This window comes from Panulirus ornatus, chromosome 6, assembly GCF_036320965.1.
Source record: "Panulirus ornatus isolate Po-2019 chromosome 6, ASM3632096v1, whole genome shotgun sequence".
Classification (NCBI taxonomy): domain Eukaryota; kingdom Metazoa; phylum Arthropoda; class Malacostraca; order Decapoda; family Palinuridae; genus Panulirus; species Panulirus ornatus.
In genome coordinates this window covers 30,787,601-30,807,709 of record NC_092229.1, presented here as the reverse complement: position 1 = coordinate 30,807,709, position 20,109 = coordinate 30,787,601, and the positions used below count along the sequence as shown (strand labels likewise).

Genomic DNA, 20,109 nt, shown 5'->3' with positions numbered 1-20,109 from the left:
GATGGTTGATGATGTCCACCGTTGTACGGTACACACACACTGGTGGTGGCACGCTGGGGGTAATTCTAGTTTGGAAATGAATGAAAATTCTAAGAATAGAACTGAGCGAAAACAACGCGTGAAACCAGCCAATTACATCACTTGTAAGTAGCCAATCACATACAACCTGAGGTGTTGTCATACCTTCACTGCTTGAGGTGGAACACTGCCTCGCTCTCCAGCCTCGCACCAGCTACTAACCTGTCCGAGGGTGTTGCTGTTATCTTAGGTTGTAGCTATTCCTCCCTGCCTTGTCGCTACCCTCGCTTTGTTTCGAAGGTTTGTTTAAAGTTATTGTTCATCAACATGTTTTTATAAGGTTGTTTTGTGCAGGATAGATATTTCATTGGCGTGTGTCCACAGGAGAACTCCGCCTGACACTTGTGTGGCCGGCTACGCTCTCAAGCCTTCTTTGGTATAAAACAATTGCCTGATTTTTTTTTTTTTTTGGGGGGGGGAGGGTAGCCAGTTTTTTTCTTCCATTATTTGGGGTGGTTTGCCGGCTCAGATTTTGGGGGATAGACCCCTATAGGATGGACGTAGATAAGTCATCCGGGGTGGGGTAGGGGTGGGGGGGGGGGGGGGTGACGGACCTTCTGCTAAAAGTAAAAATGCGGATTTCGTTTTGGGCCAAGTGACCAGAGCAACGACCCTCGCCTCCCTCAATCCCTTGCTAATCAGGAAGGTCATTGATGGATGGTCTGGTTTTGTTGAAACGCTCAGGAAACTGGCTAGTGGTGACTTCCTGATCAAAGTCAAATCGACGAATCAGTTGGCGGAACTGCTAAAGTTGACCAAGTTCCATACTCATGATGTTGTGGTCTCGATACCAATTTCCATGCCTTCATGCAGGGGAGTCATCTACTGCACTGATGTCATGAATATGTCAGAGGACGACATTGTGAAGGAACTGGCAAACGAGGACGTTATCGCTGCCAGGTTCATCACTAGATTTATCAATGGCGAACGGCGTAGAACTCCCCTGATAACGCTAACATTCGGAAAATCTCGTTTACCGGATAATATCTCGATTGGTTACATGCGTTGTCAAGTTCGTCCCCACATTCCGAATCCCCTACGTTGTTTTAATTGCCGGAAATTTGGTCACCCTTTAAAGTCTTGCACACTTTCTGCAAGATGCGGGACGTGTGCTGGGAAGGGTCATACAGCGGAGGATTGTACGACTCGCAGAATGTTGTGTGTCAACTGTGATGGCAACCACCCAAGCTGGGACCGGGCCTGTCCCCGGTTCCAGTTTGAGAAAGAAGTGTGCACAACTAAGACTCAGAACAACATTTCATATGGCGAGGCTAGGAGGAAGGTTAAGGAGACTCGTGAGACTCCTAAACCTAATGAATCCTACACGTCGGCTCTGAAATGTAAGCCGGTTATGCATACAATCTCGACGCAAACTCCTTGTGACACGCCGACCGCCACTGCCAGGAACCCAGCTCCATCTAACCCTACACCTAATTCTCCAACCAAAGCCCACAACAAGTCCCATGTCAACACCACATCCTCTCGCCACCAGAAAGATAACACAGAGAACAAAACTGACGTATCTTTAAACTTGTGAAAACTACGTCGCACGTCATCGTTCCAGTACGTCCACCAAGGAAGTCTGGTTCACAGGTCATCTTCGTTGGAGGACATAGAATTGATGGAAGCCAGACAGTCCACTTCCAGGGACCGATCATGTTCCCGCCAAAGTCCCGACATAAACGGGCTAAGAAAACTGGTCGGTTAAATAACTCTTAAACTAACACGTTCAACATCATCCAGTGGAATTGTAGAGGCCGTAGGCATAAGCAAGTACAATTACAACTTTTGCTTGCACTGTGTAGGCCAGCCGTGATATGTCTACAGGAGACCATTCTAAACGACACAGTTGAAGATGGTTGTGTTTTAGATAGCTATCACTCTTATAGAAGAGACAGAATCATGGGCTAGCTATCTATGTACACCAAAGTTTACCTCACACACAAGTGGCTGAATTCTACTCTAGACGCTGTCGCATGTAATGTAAAATTTGATAACACATACCTGGCCATCTGTGCAATATATTGCTACAGTTCTAATGCAACTGATAATGTTGAGTTAAATTTGCTAATCAATGAACTCGCCGTAAAGTAGTTTTAGGAGACTTTAATGCTCATCATTATCAGGGGGGAAGTATCCGGGCAGACGCCAGGGGAGAACAAATAGTTAATTTTATGATCAATGCCAACCTCGCTCTTCTGAACGACGTGGTGGAACTCGCGTACATGACCGAACTGGCAATATTCCATCACTGGATCTATCTCTGTCATCGCCAGATATACATAACGATATCACCTGGGGTACTGTTATGACGACTCCTGGGAAGTGGCAATTTCCCGATTTGTCTTGTTACTCACGCCACATTATTACCAACTCGTCTCGTCTCCGCCTAAATTCCATTATAAGAAAGAAGACTGGGTGTCATTTGCAAGGTTGGCCGTCCTGGATAAATCCGGTGATGACACGGATACAAAAGCCCTCAACGTTACAAACACCATACTTAAGGCTGCTGGTAATTCCATCCCTTAGGTTTCTACAATTTCTACAACACATAAAATTCCTTGGTGGAGGCCAGATTGCCGCTATACCCTGCGTGAACGCAATAGGAGATACAGAATTTTCGACAACGAGCCTTCAGATGATAACTTTATTACATACAAACGTGCGAGGCTCAAGCAAGAAGAACGAGCAAACAAGACAAACGAGACTCCTGGCTCGGCTTTGTCTCTACCGTGAACAAGGACACACCAGCAGGTCAGATCTGGTCCACAATGAATAAGATAACGAGAAAATACAAGCCGCCACTTCCTCCTCAAATCCTCCACCAAGATCGAATCCTCGACGACCCGGTGTACATGGCCAACACACTCGCCAGGAGATTCTCAGAAACAAGCAGCTCGGCCAATTACGACCCGCGCTTCCTACACCACAAGCGACAGGCCGAACTGCAGTTACCAGACTTTGCCACAGAAAATACTTTTGATTACAACCAAATGTTCACCATGAAAGAACTGCTTCTTGCCCCGAGATCCTGTAAAGGTTCCAGCCCGGGACCCAGCAGGGTAACTTACGGGATGATCCAGCATCTTAGTCAGGCCAACCTGACCTGGCTAAGTTGTTAGCATTGTACAATGAGATTTGCACGTCTCGAACGTTTCCAGACTCATGACACTTTGCGCACATCATCCACATCCCAGAAGTCTCCGGACGCCTTACGAATACCAATTCGTTTCGACCTATTGCGCTCACGAGCTGCATTTATAAGGTCATGGAGAGAATGGTTAACAGAAGGCTACTTTTTGTTAGAATCAAAGGGTTTATTAAATGATCAACAGTCAGCTTTCCGTCGTAACAGAGGCACATTGGATCATTTAATACACCTACAACATTCTATCCTAGAGTCAATCAGTAAAATGCGTTTTTTGGTTGCCGTATTTTTAGATTTAGAAAAAGCCTTCGACATGACATGGCGAAACGGAATCTTAAGCAAACTTTTATGCTTTTGGTTTAAGAGGTTATTTACCCATATTTATTAAAAACTTTCTAAACAACAGAGCTTTTGCTGTGAAACTTGCAGCACTCGGTGTCACTTCGGACACATTTGTCTAAGAGAATGGGTTGCCGCAAGGCAGCGTTCTTAGCCCAACATTATCAAATATTATGATTAATGATATTCTGTCTCCAGCTTCCGTCCCGCGAGATCTTAGATACTCGCTTTATGCTGATGATTGTGCGCTATGGCACATCCCCGCCTGGTGCACAGTTTTCGGCTGAGCGGGTTCAAGTTACGCTTGAGTCCGTTCCTCGCTGAGCGCTACAATGGGGATTTAAGTTCTCACCCAACAAAATTATCACGGTTGTCTTCACCCGAAAAATTAATATCCCGAATTTGCTTTTAACGTTAGAGAACAACTCGATCCTGTTTCGAAATACAGTAAAATTCCTTGGCTTAAATTTTGATAAGACTTAATTTGAAAAGTCATGTTCATTATTTAGTAACAAATTACAGTAAAAGATTAGGTATTCTTAAATATCTTGCGAGTTTCTTCTGAGGAGCCGACAGAAAATCTTTATTAATGATTCATAAGTCCCTGATTAGATTTAAGCTAGACTATGGCTCTCAAGTGTATGCTTCGGCGAGCGAGTATACCCTGAGGAGGTTGGATGTGGTACAGATTAAAATGTTTGCGAATGTGTCTTGGAGTCGTAACCTGTACCAGAGTTCCACGATTGGAAGTTGAGGTCCATGTACCTCGTCTCCGACTAAGACGTGAGATCCTGTCGTGGCAAAGCGGTATTCTAATGGTCAGGAGGAACAATACAACTGCCTGTCGCCTCATTCAGGGATGTTCACAGCTCGTCAACAGAGGCGTCAGGCCCCTGGCCGTCACAATACACATCCTCAGTGAGAACTCCGGCATTAAAGTGAATGATGTGGACTCGCTGGTTGAGAATTCCTTGCCTCCCTGGGAGGGTTCCAAAATCATCATCAAGACGAGCTGGCTAACAGCCACAAAAGCACACACATCGGAGGGCGAGGTACACCAGCGTTTTCGTCAGGTCTTCATCCATCACATATGTTTACTTCTACACTGATGGCTCCACGACGGATGAATGTGAGGGTGCAAGTGTATGGTCGATGGAGTGTGCACTCAGATACTACTGGCCGAACCACATACCTGTATTTTGCGCTGAATTGTTTGCCATTGATCAAGCCATAGACTATATGATTAATTCAAATCGCAATAAAGCGATAATTTTTTCTGATTCTCTTTCCGCTCTTAAAGCAATAGGCTCTGAATATACAGAGTCCTATGAATTACAGGGCAATATTATTAATAGACTTAATTCATGTGAAAAAGATATCATCTTGATCAGGGTGCCTGGCGGGTCATTGCAATATATACGGCAATAAGCAGGCAGACAGCTTGGCTAGGTCGACCTCAGAACTGGAGGAAGTCGTTCCCAACCCTCGGGAGCTGGGGTCCTGCCTTTCCTTGGGGAAGAGATCAATCCATCTTCTGTGGCAGAGTCAGTGGACCGGCCTGACAATCAATAGTAAATACAAGCAAGAAGTGGCGGACTGGCCGACCTTGTACAGCAAGAACAGAAGAGAAGAGATCGTGCTGGCCCGCCTCACACCACTCACCTGCAGCCATACGGAAACAAAAATTTTCCACCAGGATGCCAAAGTGCGAGGAACTCTCCACAATAGAACATTTACCACTACGATGCAATAGATTTCAACAACATAGAAGAAAACTATTATGTCTCTACAACAAGAAAAACATTTCCTTCAACATCATTAATGTCCTCGTGGATAACCCGAGTACTATTGACAAATTGATGATCTTCCTCAGAGAAACAGAATTAATCAAGATGATGTAAGGTGGTTCGTGGATTCTCCACTGTGGCGGGGTCGGCTTGGTGTGCGGCTCCTCCTACTTGGGCTGGTCGCATGGTGGTGGGTGAACATGTCCATTCATTAGGCGGTCGGCCTTGGGGTGTGGGGGTGGGGGCAGGGGGATGGTAGTTATCCCCCGGGGGCAGCTACGCCGGGGGGTTGAGCCGGCGAACCTACGAATTATGTATTATGTATTATGTATTCTATGTGCATGACGTGGTGGAGAATCATCACTAGTGTGTCGTATCTTCTCGTCGCAGTCTTGAGTAAAATACAACCGTGGACATTGTGCCGACTGGGTGGTACTTGTAGCCACGTCGGCTCAATACCCACAAAATCTCTCCATCATTTATTTTTAAAATCTTTATTATTGTATCAGAATTATAGTCATCTATATATAAATAGTTTCAATTTATTTATTTCTTAGAATAGATATTTAGGAATGGTGACTTCAGTCATACATTTAGTGTTACAGACCTAATGACCTTCCTCATAGGTCGATGGCCGTAAAACCCAACAAACAACAACACTGCTTCTCTCGTGCTCACCACAGCAACACCAGCAACACAGTTGTGGACCACAAGACCAGCTAATCAAGCACAACCATATCATGGCGGGACTGGTCTTTCCATTCAGGTCATCATGGCCCACCGCATGTGCACCTCCCCCTCCACTGTGGCAAGGTAGATCAGAAGGAACGAGCAAACTGGTGATCTTATAGTGTTATAATTCTAGTCAGCAGTAAAGCTATTATCTCCTATATGTGATCATGAGTTATAGGTTATGAGTTACAATGATTTTGATTTTATTAGTGAGTAGACCACGGCCACGGCGGACCACCCGCCAGGAAGACGGGGCCATACGACGTGCAGTGCAGGACGACCTCCTCAGTAACGCAGTCAGGATCCACGAGGACCTGCACCTGCCAGTGCAGGACGACCTCCTCAGTAACGCAGGCAGGATCGGCGAGGACCTGACCCTGCCAGTGTCAGCGGGGACTATCCGGCGGTGTTTACACGGAGAGGGAGTTCACCTCAGGGTTCCTGGTGTGAAGGAGCGCCCGTCTCACCCACCACACACCACGCTGGCCGCCTCGCCTGACCTCGCCAGGATGTAGCAGAGGATGAGGATTACTGGTGCCGTGCTCACCAGTGATGAGAAGTCTTTTACCAGCAACAACCAGGGCATAATACACTTGTGGAGACTCGATAATACCAGCAACAACCAGGGCATAACACACTTGTGGAGACTCGATAATACCAGGTAAACATAGATATGATTTATATGATACGAGAATGCATGAACACAAACAAACTTCTTACTACAAATAGTATGTATAGTTGTTGTACTATCCTTAACCATCATAAAGATGAGTCTGGTCTGTTTCATTATCAAGACACAATGTGAACTAATGATGGAGCAGGAGAGTGAATATGATGCTTTTCATTCATTTGATCTTTTATTTTCGTTCATGTCATTCTGCAGGTGTGAAACGGTAGTATGTATAAAGATTGAGATGTATATGGTCAAAGTCCTTTATAGTAAACGAATTAAAGTCAGGTTAATTGAAAAGGAAAATATTTCCTATAAGAAAAGTTTTCTTTAAAGTTAACTAACCGTAGCCACTTCATAAGATCTTGAAACAGTGCTGTGAAACAAGATGTGCAACCATTACACCATCTGTATTTCTGTGTAGATACGAACATGTACGAGGAGGCGCTGAGTGGTCATGTGACAGTGAACGTGTGAGGATGGATCTCCCTGCATGGTATGGCAGACCTAACCAGGACTGAGGGCAAGTTTACTGCTGCAAAATGTATTGATTTTTGCAGGATATGTTCCTCCCCTCACTCCAGCAGCGGAACTTCCTAGTCCCCGCCAGCACCACCCACTTTCTTCACGACCGCTACCCTAACCACACTGCCCGGGCTGTTCAGCAATGGTTTGCTGGTAGAGAGAACCTGCAATTGTTCGAGTGGCCTAGCAAGGGGTGCGATATGAACCCCACTAAAAACATTTGGTCTCACAGTAGTCATGAGTGGGAAGTGTTCAGGAGTGAGCCTGACCTGGTGCACAACCACGTCTCCTCCATGCCAGGCAGGTTCAGAGCCGTGCTGAGGAGGAGTGTGGCTGGACTCGCTACTAAGAAAGTAAGTGAGGAAAAACATGCTAAGTTGTCAGAGTCTCCTACTGAACTTGCTTCTGTTGAAATCTTAAAACCTTACACATGTTTCAGTGAAAAGTATAATTAACACTATGACTAGATGAATTACATAACCAATCTCTCAAAAAATTTATTAGCATAATATGGTCGTTTGTCTGAATGATTACGTAAAACCAGAACAAATTACCAGTGATGCCTCGCTGAGTGACTGGGTCAGAGTGGACTGCCATGGGCAGGCATGGGCCGGTGCCACTGCTATAAAACAACGAAGATGTAAAGAAATCTGATCAGACGTCTGCTGGCACGACGGCCCTGTATGTAGGAGGTTCATCTTGGCAATGTTGCCCTTGGCCTACTCCTTCCTGCATCAAGTTTGCTTTTCCTCTAAATCAACATTTCTTGAACCAAAGAGAAATGGCAGTAATATTTTCCTCTGGTAGTGGTATTACAGAATTAAAGATGCTATTGTGTCAGGAAAGACTTTGTATATACAGGATTTGAAGTACGTAAAACTAATGATTCCACTGCATGCACCAGGTGGTCATCATCAGTGGAGGGTTCCACTGCATGCACCAGGTGGTCATCATCAGTGGAGGCTTCCAATGCATGCACCAGGTGGTCATCATCAGTGGAGGCTTCCACTCCATGCACCAGATGGTCATTATCAGTGGAGGGTTCCACTGCATGACCAGGTGTTCATCATCAGTGGAGGGTTCCACTCCATGCACCAGGTGGTCATCATCAGTGGAGGGTTCCACTGCATGCACCAGGTGGTCATCATCAGTGGAGGGTTCCACTGCATGCACCAGGTGGTCATCATTAGTGGAACCTTCCACTGCATGCACCAGGTGGTCATCATCAGTGGAGGGTTCCAGTGCATGCACCAGGTGGTCATCATCAGTGGAGGGTTCCAGTGCATGCACCAGGTGGTCATCATCAGTGGAGGGTTCCACTGCATGCATCAGGTGGTCATCATCAGTGGAGGGTTCCACTGCATGCACCAGGTGGTCATCATCAGTGGAGGGTTCCACCGCATGCACCAGGTGGTCATCATCAGTGGAGGGCTCCACTGCATGCACCAGGTGGTCATCATCAGTGGAGTGTTCCACTCCATGCACCAGGTGGTTATCATCAGTGGAGGCTTCCACTGCATGCACCAGGTGGTCATCAACAGTGGAGGGTTCCACTGCATGCACCAGGTGGTCATCATCAGTGGAGGGTTCCACTCCATGCACCAGTTGGTCATCATCAGTGGAGGGCTCCACTGCATGCACCAGGTGGTCATCATCAGTGGAGGCTTCCAATGCATGCACCAGGTGGTCATCATCAGTGGAGGGTTCCACTCCATGCACCAGGTGGTCATTATCAGTGGAGGGTTCCACTGCAATGCACCAGGTGGTCATCATCAGTGGAGGGTTCCACTGCATGCACCAGGTGGTCATCATCAGTGGAGGGCTCCACTGCATGCACCAGGTGGTCATCATCAGTGGAGGGTTCCACTGCATGCACCAGGTGGTCATCATCAGTGGAGGCTTCCACTCCATGCACCAGATGGTCATTATCAGTGGAGGGTTCCACTGCATGCACCAGGTGTTCATCATCAGTGGAGGGTTCCACTCCATGCACCAGGTGGTCATCATCAGTGGAGGGTTCCACTGCATGCACCAGGTGGTCATCATCAGTGGAGGGTTCCACTGCATGCACCAGGTGGTCATCATTAGTGGAACCTTCCACTGCATGCACCAGGTGGTCATCATCAGTGGAGGGTTCCACTGCATGCATCAGGTGGTCATCATCAGTGGAGGGTTCCAGTGCATGCACCAGGTGGTCATCATCAGTGGAGGGTTCCACTGCATGCATCAGGTGGTCATCATCAGTGGAGGGTTCCACTGCATGCACCAGGTGGTCATCATCAGTGGAGGGTTCCACCGCATGCACCAGGTGGTCATCATCAGTGGAGGGCTCCACTGCATGCACCAGGTGGTCATCATCAGTGGAGGGTTCCACTCCATGCACCAGGTGGTTATCATCAGTGGAGGCTTCCACTGCATGCACCAGGTGGTCATCATCAGTGGAGGGTTCCACTGCATGCACCAGGTGGTCATCATCAGTGGAGGGTTCCACTCCATGCACCAGTTGGTCATCATCAGTGGAGGGCTCCACTGCATGCACCAGGTGGTCATCATCAGTGGAGGTCTCCAATGCATGCACCAGGTGGTCATCATCAGTGGAGGGTTCCACTCCATGCACCAGGTGGTCATTATCAGTGGAGGGTTCCACTGCAATGCACCAAGTGGTCATCATCAGTGGAGGGTTCCACTGCATGCACCAGGTGGTCATCATCAGTGGAGGGTTCCACTGCATGCACCAGGTGGTCATCATCAGTGGAGGGTTCCACTCCATGCACCAGGTGGTCATCATTAGTGGAAGCTTCCACTGCATGCACCAGGTGGTCATCATCAGTGGAGGGTTCCACTCCATGCACCAGGTGGTCATCATCAGTGGAGGGTTCCACTCCATGCACCAGGTGGTCATCATCAGTGGAGGGTTCCAGTGCATGCACCAGGTGGTCATCATCAGTGGAGGGTTCCAGTGCATGCATCAGGTGGTCATCATCAGTGGAGGGTTCCACTGCATGCACCAGGTGGTCATCATCAGTGGAGGGTTCCACTGCATGCACCAGGTGGTCATCATCAGTGGAGGGTTCTACTGCATGCACCAGGTGGTCATCATCAGTGGAGGGTTCCAGTGCATGCACCAGGTGGTCATCATCAGTGGAGGGTTCCACTCCATCCACCAGGTGGTCATCATCAGTGGAGGGTTCCACTCCATGCGCCAGGTGGTCATCATCAGTGAAGGGTTCCACTGCATACACCAGGTGGTCATCATCAGTGGAGGGTTCCACTGCATGCACCAGGTGGTCATCATCAGTGGAGGGTTCCACTGCATGCACCAGGTGGTCATCATCAGTGGAGGGTTCCACTGCATGCACCAGGTGGTCATCATCAGTGGAGGTTCCACTGCATGCACCAGGTGGCCATCATCAGTGGAGGGTTCCACTGCATGCACCAGGTGGTCATCATCAGTGGAGGGTTCCACTGCATGCACCAGGTGGTCATCATCAGTGGAGGGTTCCACTGCATGCACCAGGTGGTCATCATCAGTGGAGGGTTCCACTGCATGCACCAGGTGGCCATCATCAGTGGAGGGTTCCACTGCATGCACCAGGTGGTCATCATCAGTGGAGGGCTCCACTGCATGCACCAGGTGGTCATCATCAGTGGAGGGTTCCACTGCATGCACCAGGTGGTCATCATCAGTGGAGGGTTCCACTGCATGCACCAGGTGGTCATCATCAGTGAGGGTTTCCACGCATGCACCAGGTGGTCATCATCAGTGGAGGGTTCACTGCATGCACCAGGTGGTCATCATCAGTGGAGGGTTCCACTGCATGCACCAGGTGGTCATCATCAGTGGAGGGTTCCACTGCATGCACCAGGTGGTCATCATCAGTGGAGGGTTCCACTGCATGCACCAGGTGGTCATCATCAGTGGAGGGTTCCACTGCATGCACCAGGTGGTCATCATCAGTGGGAGGGTTCCACTGCATGCACCAGTGGTCATCATCAGTGGAGGGTTCCACTGCATGCACCAGGTGGTCATCATCAGTGGAGGGTTCCACTGCATGCACCAGGTGGTCATCATCAGTGGAGGGTTCCACTGCATGCACCAGGTGGTCATCATCAGTGAGGGTCCACTGCAATGCACCAGTGGTCTCATCAGTGAGGGTCTGCATCACCAGTGGTCATTGGAGGGTTCCACTGCATGCGCCAGGTGGTCATCGTCATTGGAGGGTTCCACTGCATGCACCAGGTGGTCATCATCAGTGGAGGGTTCCACTACATGCACCAGGCGGTCATCATCAGTGGAGGGTTCCACTGCATGCACCAGGTGGTCATCATCAGTGGAGGGTTCAACTGCATGCACCAGGTGGCCATCATCAGTGGAGGGTTCCACCGCATGCACCAGGTGGTCATCATCAGTGGAGGGTTCCACTCCATGCGCCAGGTGGTCATCATCAGTGGAGGGTTCCACTGCATGCACCAGGTGGTCATCATCAGTGGAGGGTTCTACTGCATGCACCAGGTGGTCATCATCAGTGGAGGGTTCCACTGCATGCGCCAGGTGGTCACCATCAGTGGAGGGTTCCACTGCATGCACCTGGTGGCCATCATCAGTGGAGGGCTTCACTGCATGCACCAGGTGGTCATCATCAGTGGAGGGCTCCACTGCATGCACCAGGTGGTCATCATCAGTGGAGGGTTCTACTGCATGCGCCAGGTGGTCATCATCAGTGGAAGGTTCCACTCCATGCACCAGGTGGCCATCATCAGTGGAGGGTTCCACTGCATGCACCAGGTGGCCATCATCAGTGGAGGGTTCTACTGCATGCACCAGGTGGTCCTAATCAGTGGAGGGTTCTACTGCATGCACCAGGTGGTCATCATCGGTGGAGGGTTCCACTGCATGCACCAGGTGGTCATCATCAGTGGAGGGTTCCACTGCATACACCAGGTGGTCATCATCAGTGGAGGGTTCCACTGCATGCACCAGGTGGTCATCATCAGTGGAGGGTTCCACTGCATGCACCAGGTGGCCATCATCAGTGGAGGGTTCCACTTCATGCACCAGGTGGTCATCATCAGTGGAGGGTTCCACCGCATGCACCAGGTGGACATCATCAGTGGAGGGTTCCACCGCATGCACCAGGTGGTCATCATCAGTGGAGGGTTCCAGTGCATGCACCAGGTGGCCATCATCAGTGGAGGGTTCCACTGCATGCACCAGGTGGCCATCATCAGTGAAGGGTTCCACTGCATGCACTAGGTGGTCATCATCAGTGGAGGGTTCTACTGCATGCACCAATTGGTCATCATCTGTGGAGGGTTCCACTGCATGCACCAGATGGTCATCATCAGTGGAGGGCTCCACTGCATGCACCAGGTGGTCCACATTAGTGGAGGGTTCCACTGCATGCACAAGGTGGCCATCATCAGTGGAGGGTTCCACTCCATGCACCAGGTGATCATAATCAGTGGAGGGTTCTACTGCATGCACCAGGTGGTCATCATCAGTGGAGGGTTCCACTGCATGCACCAGGTGGTCATCATCAGTGGAGGGTTCCACTGGATGCACCAGGTGGTCATCATCAGTGGAGGGTTCCACTGCATGCACCAGATGGTCATCATCAGTGGAGGGTTCCACTGCATGCACCAGGTGGCCATCATCAGTGGAAGGTTCTACTGCATGCACCAGATGGTCATCATCAGTGGAGTGTTCCACTGCATGCATCAGGTGGTCATCATCAGTGGAGGGTTCCACCGCATGCACCAGGTGGTCATCATCAGTGGAGGGCTCCACTACATGCACCAGATGGTCATCATCAGTGGAGGGTTCCACTGCATGCACCAGGTGGTCATAATTAGTGGAGGCTTCCACCGCATGCACCAGGTGGTCATCAGTGGAGGGTTCCACTGCATGCACAAGGTGGTCATCATCAGTGGAGGGTTCTACTGCATGCACCAGGTGGTCATCATCAGTGGAGGGTTCCACTGCATGCACCAGGTGGTCATAATCAGTGGAGGGTTCCACTGCATGCACCAGGTGGTCATCATCAGTGGAGGGTTCCACTCCATGCACCAGGTGGTCATAATCAGTGGAGGGTTCTACTGCATGCACCAGGTGGTCATCATCAGTGGAGGGTTCCACTGCATGCACCAGGTGGTTATCAGTGGAGGGTTCCACTGCATGCACCAGGTGGTCATTATCAGTGGAGGGTTCCACTGCATGCACCAGGTGGTCATCATCAGTGGAGGGTTCCACTTCATGCACCAGGTGGTCATCATCAGTGGAGGGCTCCACTGCATGCACCAGGTGGTCATCATCAGTGGAGGGCTCCACTGCATGCACCAGGTGGTTATCAGTGGAGGGTTCCACTGCATGCACCAGGTGGTCATCATCAGTGGAGGGTTCCACTTCATGCACCAGGTGGTCATCATCAGTGGAGGGCTCCACTGCATGCACCAGGTGGTCATCATCAGTGGAGGGTTCCACTGCATGCACCAGGTGGTCATCATCAGTGGAGGGCTCCACTGCATGCACCAGGTGGTCATCATCAGTGGAGGGTTCCACTGCATGCACCAGGTGGTCATCATCAGTGGAGGGCTCCACTGCATGCACCAGGTGGTCATCATCAGTGGAGGGCTCCACTGCATGCACCAGGTGGTCATCATCAGTGGAGGGTTCATCCAACGATGTTAGTTGGCAAGCTGGCAATTCTTTAAACGATACCTATTCAAACTCTATTGCAATTGGGAATATTGTTGGTAGTCGCGTGGCGCCTCTCCTACCCCTTTCAATATTCGCAGCAGTCTTCTATTCTCTTATGGCATATATTGTCTAGTGACATAGAGCAGTAAATCGTGTCTTCCTCATACATCCCACTTCCATCACCGGCTCAGACGGCTGCACTGCCCTTACTCGGAACTACAAATATTTGAGCTTGACCATTTCACTATTCACTCTACCCTACAGCTATCACTCTGTACTACAACTACTACTCTGCCCTACAGCTACTACTCTGCCCTACAGCTACTACTCTGCCCTACAGCTACTACTCTGCCCTACAGCTACTATTCTGCCCTACAGCTGCTACTTTGCACTACAACCACTACTCTGCACTACAGCTACAACGCTGCCCTAGAGCTAATACTCTGCCTTACAGTTACTACTCCGCCCTAGAGCTACTACTCTGCACTACAGACACTACTCTGCATTAAGCTACTACTCTGCACTACAGCTACTACTCTGCCCTACAGCTGCTACTTTGCACGACAGCTACTACTCTGCACTACAATTACTACTCTGCACTACAGCTACTGCTCTGCTCTACAGCTACTACTCTGCCCTACACCTACTACTCTGCACTACAGCTACTACTCTGCACTACAGCTACTACTCTGCCCAAAAGCTGCTACTTTGCACTATATCTACTACTCTGCACTACAGCTAAAACGCTGCCCTACAACTACTACTCTGCCATACAGCTACTACTCTGCCCTACAGCTACTACTCTGCCCTACAGCTACTACTCTGCACTACAGCTACTCCTCTGCACTATAGCTACTACTCTGCCCTACAGCTACTACTCTGCACTACAGCTACTGCTCTGCACTATAGCTATTACTCTACCCTACAGCTACTACTCTGCACTACAGCTACTACTCTGCACTACAGCTACTACTCTGCACTACAGCTACTCATCTGCATTATAGCTACTACTCTGCCCTACAGCTACTACTCTGCACTATAGCTACTACTCTGCACTACAGCTCCTACTCTGCACTACAGCTACTACTCTGCCCTACAGCTACTACTCTGCACTACAGCTACTATGCATTACAGCTAATACTCTGCGCTACAGTTGCTACTTTGCACTACAGCTACTACTCTGCACTATAGCTACTACTCTGCCCTACAGCTACTACTCTGCCCTACAGCTACTACTCTGCACTACAGCTACTACTCTGCCCTACATTTACTACTCTCCACTACAGCTACTACTCTGCACTACAGCTACTACTCTGCACTGCAGCTACTACTCTGCACTACAGCCAATACTCTGCACTACAGCCACTACTCTGCACTACAGTTACTACTCTGCGCTACAACTACTACTCTGCCCTACAGCTACTACTCTGCACTACAGCTACTACTCTCCACTACAGCTACTACTCTCCACTACAGCTACTAATCTGCACTACAGGTACTACTCGGCCCTACAGCTACTACTCTGCCCTACAGCTACTACTCTGCCCTACAGCTACTACTCTGCACTACAACTACTACTCTCCACTACAGCTACTACTCTGCCCTACAGTTACTACTCTCCACTACAGCTGCTACTCTACCCTACAGCTACTACTCTGTACGACAGCTACTACTCTGACCTACAGCTACTTCTCTGCTCTACAGCTACTACTCCCCCCTACAGCTGCTACTTTGCGCGACAGCCACTACTCTGCAATACATCTACTACTCTGCCCTACAGCTACTACTCTGCACTACAGCTACTACTCTACCCTACAGCTACTACTCTGCACTACAGCTACTACTCTGCCATACAGCTACTACTCTGCATTAAAGCTACTACTCTGCCCTACAACTAGTACTCAGTCCTATAGCTACTACTCTGCACTACAGCTACTACTTTGCCCTACAGTTACTACTCTCTACTACAGCTACTACTTTGCCCTACAGCTACTGCTCTGCACTACAACTACTACTCTGCCCTACAGATAATACTCGGCACTACAACTACTACTCTGCCCTACAGCTACTACTCCCCCCTACAGCTGCTACTTTGCGCGACAGCTACTACTCTGCAATACATCTACTACTCTGCCCTACAGCTACTACTCTGCACTACAGCTACTACTCTGCCCTACAGCTACTACTCTACCCTACAGCTACTACTCTGCACTACAACTACTACTCTGCCCTACGGCTACTACTCTGCACTACATCTACTACTCTGCCCTACAGCTACTACTCTGCAATACAGCTACTACTCCGCCCTACAGTTACTACTCTCTACTACAGGTACTGCTCTGCATTACAGCTACTACTCTGCACTACAGCTACTACTCTGCACTATAGCTACTACTCTGCCCTACAGCTACTACTCTGCCCTACAACTACTACTCTGCACTACAGCTGCTACTGTGAACTACAGCTACTACTCTGCACTACAGCTACTACTCTGCCCTACAGCTACAACTCTGCCCTACAGCTACTACTCTTCCCTACAGCTACTTCTCTGCCCTACAGCTACTACTCTGCACTACAGTTACTCCTCTGCCTCACAGCTACTACTCTGACCTACAGCTACTTCTCTGCCCTAGAGCTACTACTCTGCAATACATCTACTACTCTGCCCTGCAACTACTACTCTGCACTACAGCCGCTACTCTACCCTACAGCTAATACTCTGCACTACAGCTACTACTCTGCCCTACAGCTACTACTCTGCACTACTGCTACTACTACTCTGCTCTACAACTACTACTCTGCACTACAGCACCTACTCTGCACTACAGCAACTACTCTGCACAGCAGCCACTACTCTGCACTACAGCTATTGCTCTGCACTACAACTACTACTCTGCACTATAACTACTACTCCGCACTACAACTACTACTCTGCCCTACAGCTACTACTCTGCCCTACAGCTACTCCTATGCACTATAGCTACTACTCTGCACTACAGCTACTACTCTGCACTATAGCTACTACTCTACCCTACAGCTACTACTCTGCACTACAGCTACTACTCTGCCCTACAGCTACTACTCTGCCCTATAGCTACTACTTTGCCCTACAGCTACTACTCTGCACTATAGCTGCTATGCATTACAGCTAATACTCTGCACTACAGCTACTACTCTGCACTACAGCTACTACTCTACCCTACAGCTACTACTCTGCACTGCAGCTACTACTCTGCCCTACAGTTACTACTCTCCACTACAGCTACTACTCTGCACTACAGCTACTACTCTGCACTACAGCTACTACTCTGCCTACAACTGCTACTTTGAACTACAACTACTACTCTGATTACAGCTACTACTCTGCACTACAGCTACTACTCTGCAATATAGCTACTACTCTGCCCTACAGCTGCTACTCTGCACTACAGCTACTACTCTGTACTACAGCTACTACTCTGCACTACAGCTACTACTCTGCCCTACAACTGCTACTTTGAACTACAACTACTACTCTGATTACAGCTACTACTCTGCACTACCGCTACTACTCTGCAATACAGCTATTACTCCGCACTACAGCTGCTACTCCGCACTACAGCTACTACTCTGCACTAAAGCAACTACTCTGCACTACAGCTAATACTCTGCTCTACAACTGCTACTTTGAACTACAAATACTACTCTGCATTACAGCTACTACTCTGCACTACAGCTACTACTCTGCACTACAACTACTACTCTGCCCAAAAGCTGCTACTTTGCACTATAACTACTACTCTGCACTACAGCTAAAACGCTGCCCTACAACTACTACTCTGCCCTACAGCTACTACTCTGCCCTACAGCTACTCCTATGCACTATAGCTACTACTCTGCACTACAGCTACTACTCTGCACTATAGCTACTACTCTACCCTACAGCTACTACTCTGCACTACAGCTACTACTCTGCCCTACAGCTACTACTCTGCCCTATAGCTACTACTTTGCCCTACAGCTACTACTCTGCACTATAGCTGCTATGCATTACAGCTAATACTCTGCACTACAGCTACTACTCTGCACTACAGCTACTACTCTACCCTACAGCTACTACTCTGCACTGCAGCTACTACTCTGCCCTACAGTTACTACTCTCCACTACAGCTACTACTCTGCACTACAGCTACTACTCTGCACTACAGCCTCTACTCTGCACTACAGCCACTACTATGCACTGCAGCTATTACTCTGCACTACAACTCCTACTCTGCACTACAACTACTACTCTACCCTACAGCTACTATTCTGCACTACAGCTACTTCTCTGCCCTACACTTACTACTCTCCACTACAGCTACTACTCTGCACTACAGCTACTACTCGGCCCTACAGCTATTACTCTGCCCTACAGCTACTACTCTGTACTACAGCTACTACTCTGACCTACAGTTACTACTCTTCCCTACAGCTACTCCTTTGCCCTACAGCTACTACTCTGCCCTACAGCTACTACTCCCCCCTACAGCTGCTACTTTGCACGACAGCTACTACTCTGCAATACGTCTACTACTCTGCCCTACAGCTACTACTCTGCACTACAGCTACTACTCTACCCTACAGCTACTACTGTGCACTACAGCTACTACTCTGCCATACAGGTACTACTCTGCACTAAAGCTACTACTCTGCACTACAGCTACTACTCTGCCCTACTGCTACTACTTTGCCCTACGGCTACTACTCTGCACGACAGCAACTACTCTGCACTACAGCCACTACTCTGCACTACAGCCACTGCTCTGCACTACAGCCACTGCTCTGCACTACAGCTACTACTCTGCAATACAACTACTACTCTGCACTACAACTAATACTCTGCCCTACAACTAGTACTCAGTCCTACAGCTACTATCTGCACTGGAGCTACTACTCTGCACTACAGCTACTACTCTGCACTACAGCTACTACTCTCCACTACAGCTACTACTCTCCACTACAGCTACTACTCTGCACTACAGCTACTACTCTGCCCTGCAGTTTCTACGCTCCACTACAGCTACTACTCTCCACGACAGCTACTACTCTGCGCTACAGCTACTACTCGGCCCTACAGCTACTGCTCTGCACTACAACTACTACTCTGCCCTACAGCTACTACTCTGCCCTACAGTTACTACTCTCCACTGCAGCTACTACTCTGCACTACAGCTACTACTCGGCCCTACAGCTACTACTCTGCCCTACAGCTACTGCTCTGCACTATAACTACTACTCTGCCCTACTGCTACTACTCTGCCCTACTGCTACTACTTTGCACTACAGCTACTCCTCTGCCTTACAGCTACTACTCTGACCTACAGCTATTACTCTACCCTACAGCTACTCCTCTGCCCTAGAGCTACTACTCTGCCCTACAGCTACTACTCTGCACGACAGCTACTACTCTCCACTACAGCTACTACTCTGCACTACAGCTACTACTCTGCACTACAGCTGCTACTTTGCACTACAACTACTACTCTGCAGTACAGATACTACTCTGCCCTACAGCTGCTACTTTGCACTACATCCACTACTCTGCACTATAGCTACAACGCTGCCCTACAGCTACTACTCTGCCATACAGCTACTACTCTGCACTACAGCTACTACTCTGCACTACAGCTACTACTCTGCCCTACAGCTGCTACTTTGCACGACAGCTACTACTCTGCAATACAGCTACTATTCTGCCCTACAACTATTACTCTGTCCTACAGCTACTACTCTGCACTTCAGCTACTACTCTGCAATACAGCTACTACTCTGCACTTCAGCTACTACTCTGCAATACAGCTACTACTCTGCCCTACAGCTACTACTCTGCACTACAGCTACTACTCTGCCCTAGAGCTACTACTCTGCACTACAGCTACTACTCTGAAATACAGTTACTACTCTGCCCTACAGCTACTACTCTGCCGTACAACTATTACTCTGCCCTACAGCTACTACTCTGCCCTACAACTATTACTCTGCCCTACAGCTACTGCTCTGCACTACCGCTGTTCTCTGCACTACAGCTACTACTCTGCACTACAGCTACTGCTCTGCACTATAGCTACTCCTCTGCCCTACAGGTGCTACTTTGCACGACACCTATTACTCT

The 20,109-nt window shown here is 49.0% G+C and overlaps 1 long non-coding RNA gene across 1 annotated transcript; it reads left to right on the top strand.

Annotated features, from left to right (window-relative positions):
• Positions 1–215: 215 nt before the first annotated feature.
• On the top strand, positions 216–6,901 carry LOC139748945 (uncharacterized). The gene is made up of 3 exons (XR_011712847.1): positions 216–318; positions 5,979–6,165; positions 6,295–6,901. It is a non-coding gene; the product is annotated as an uncharacterized lncRNA (long non-coding RNA).
• Positions 6,902–20,109: the final 13,208 nt, after the last annotated feature.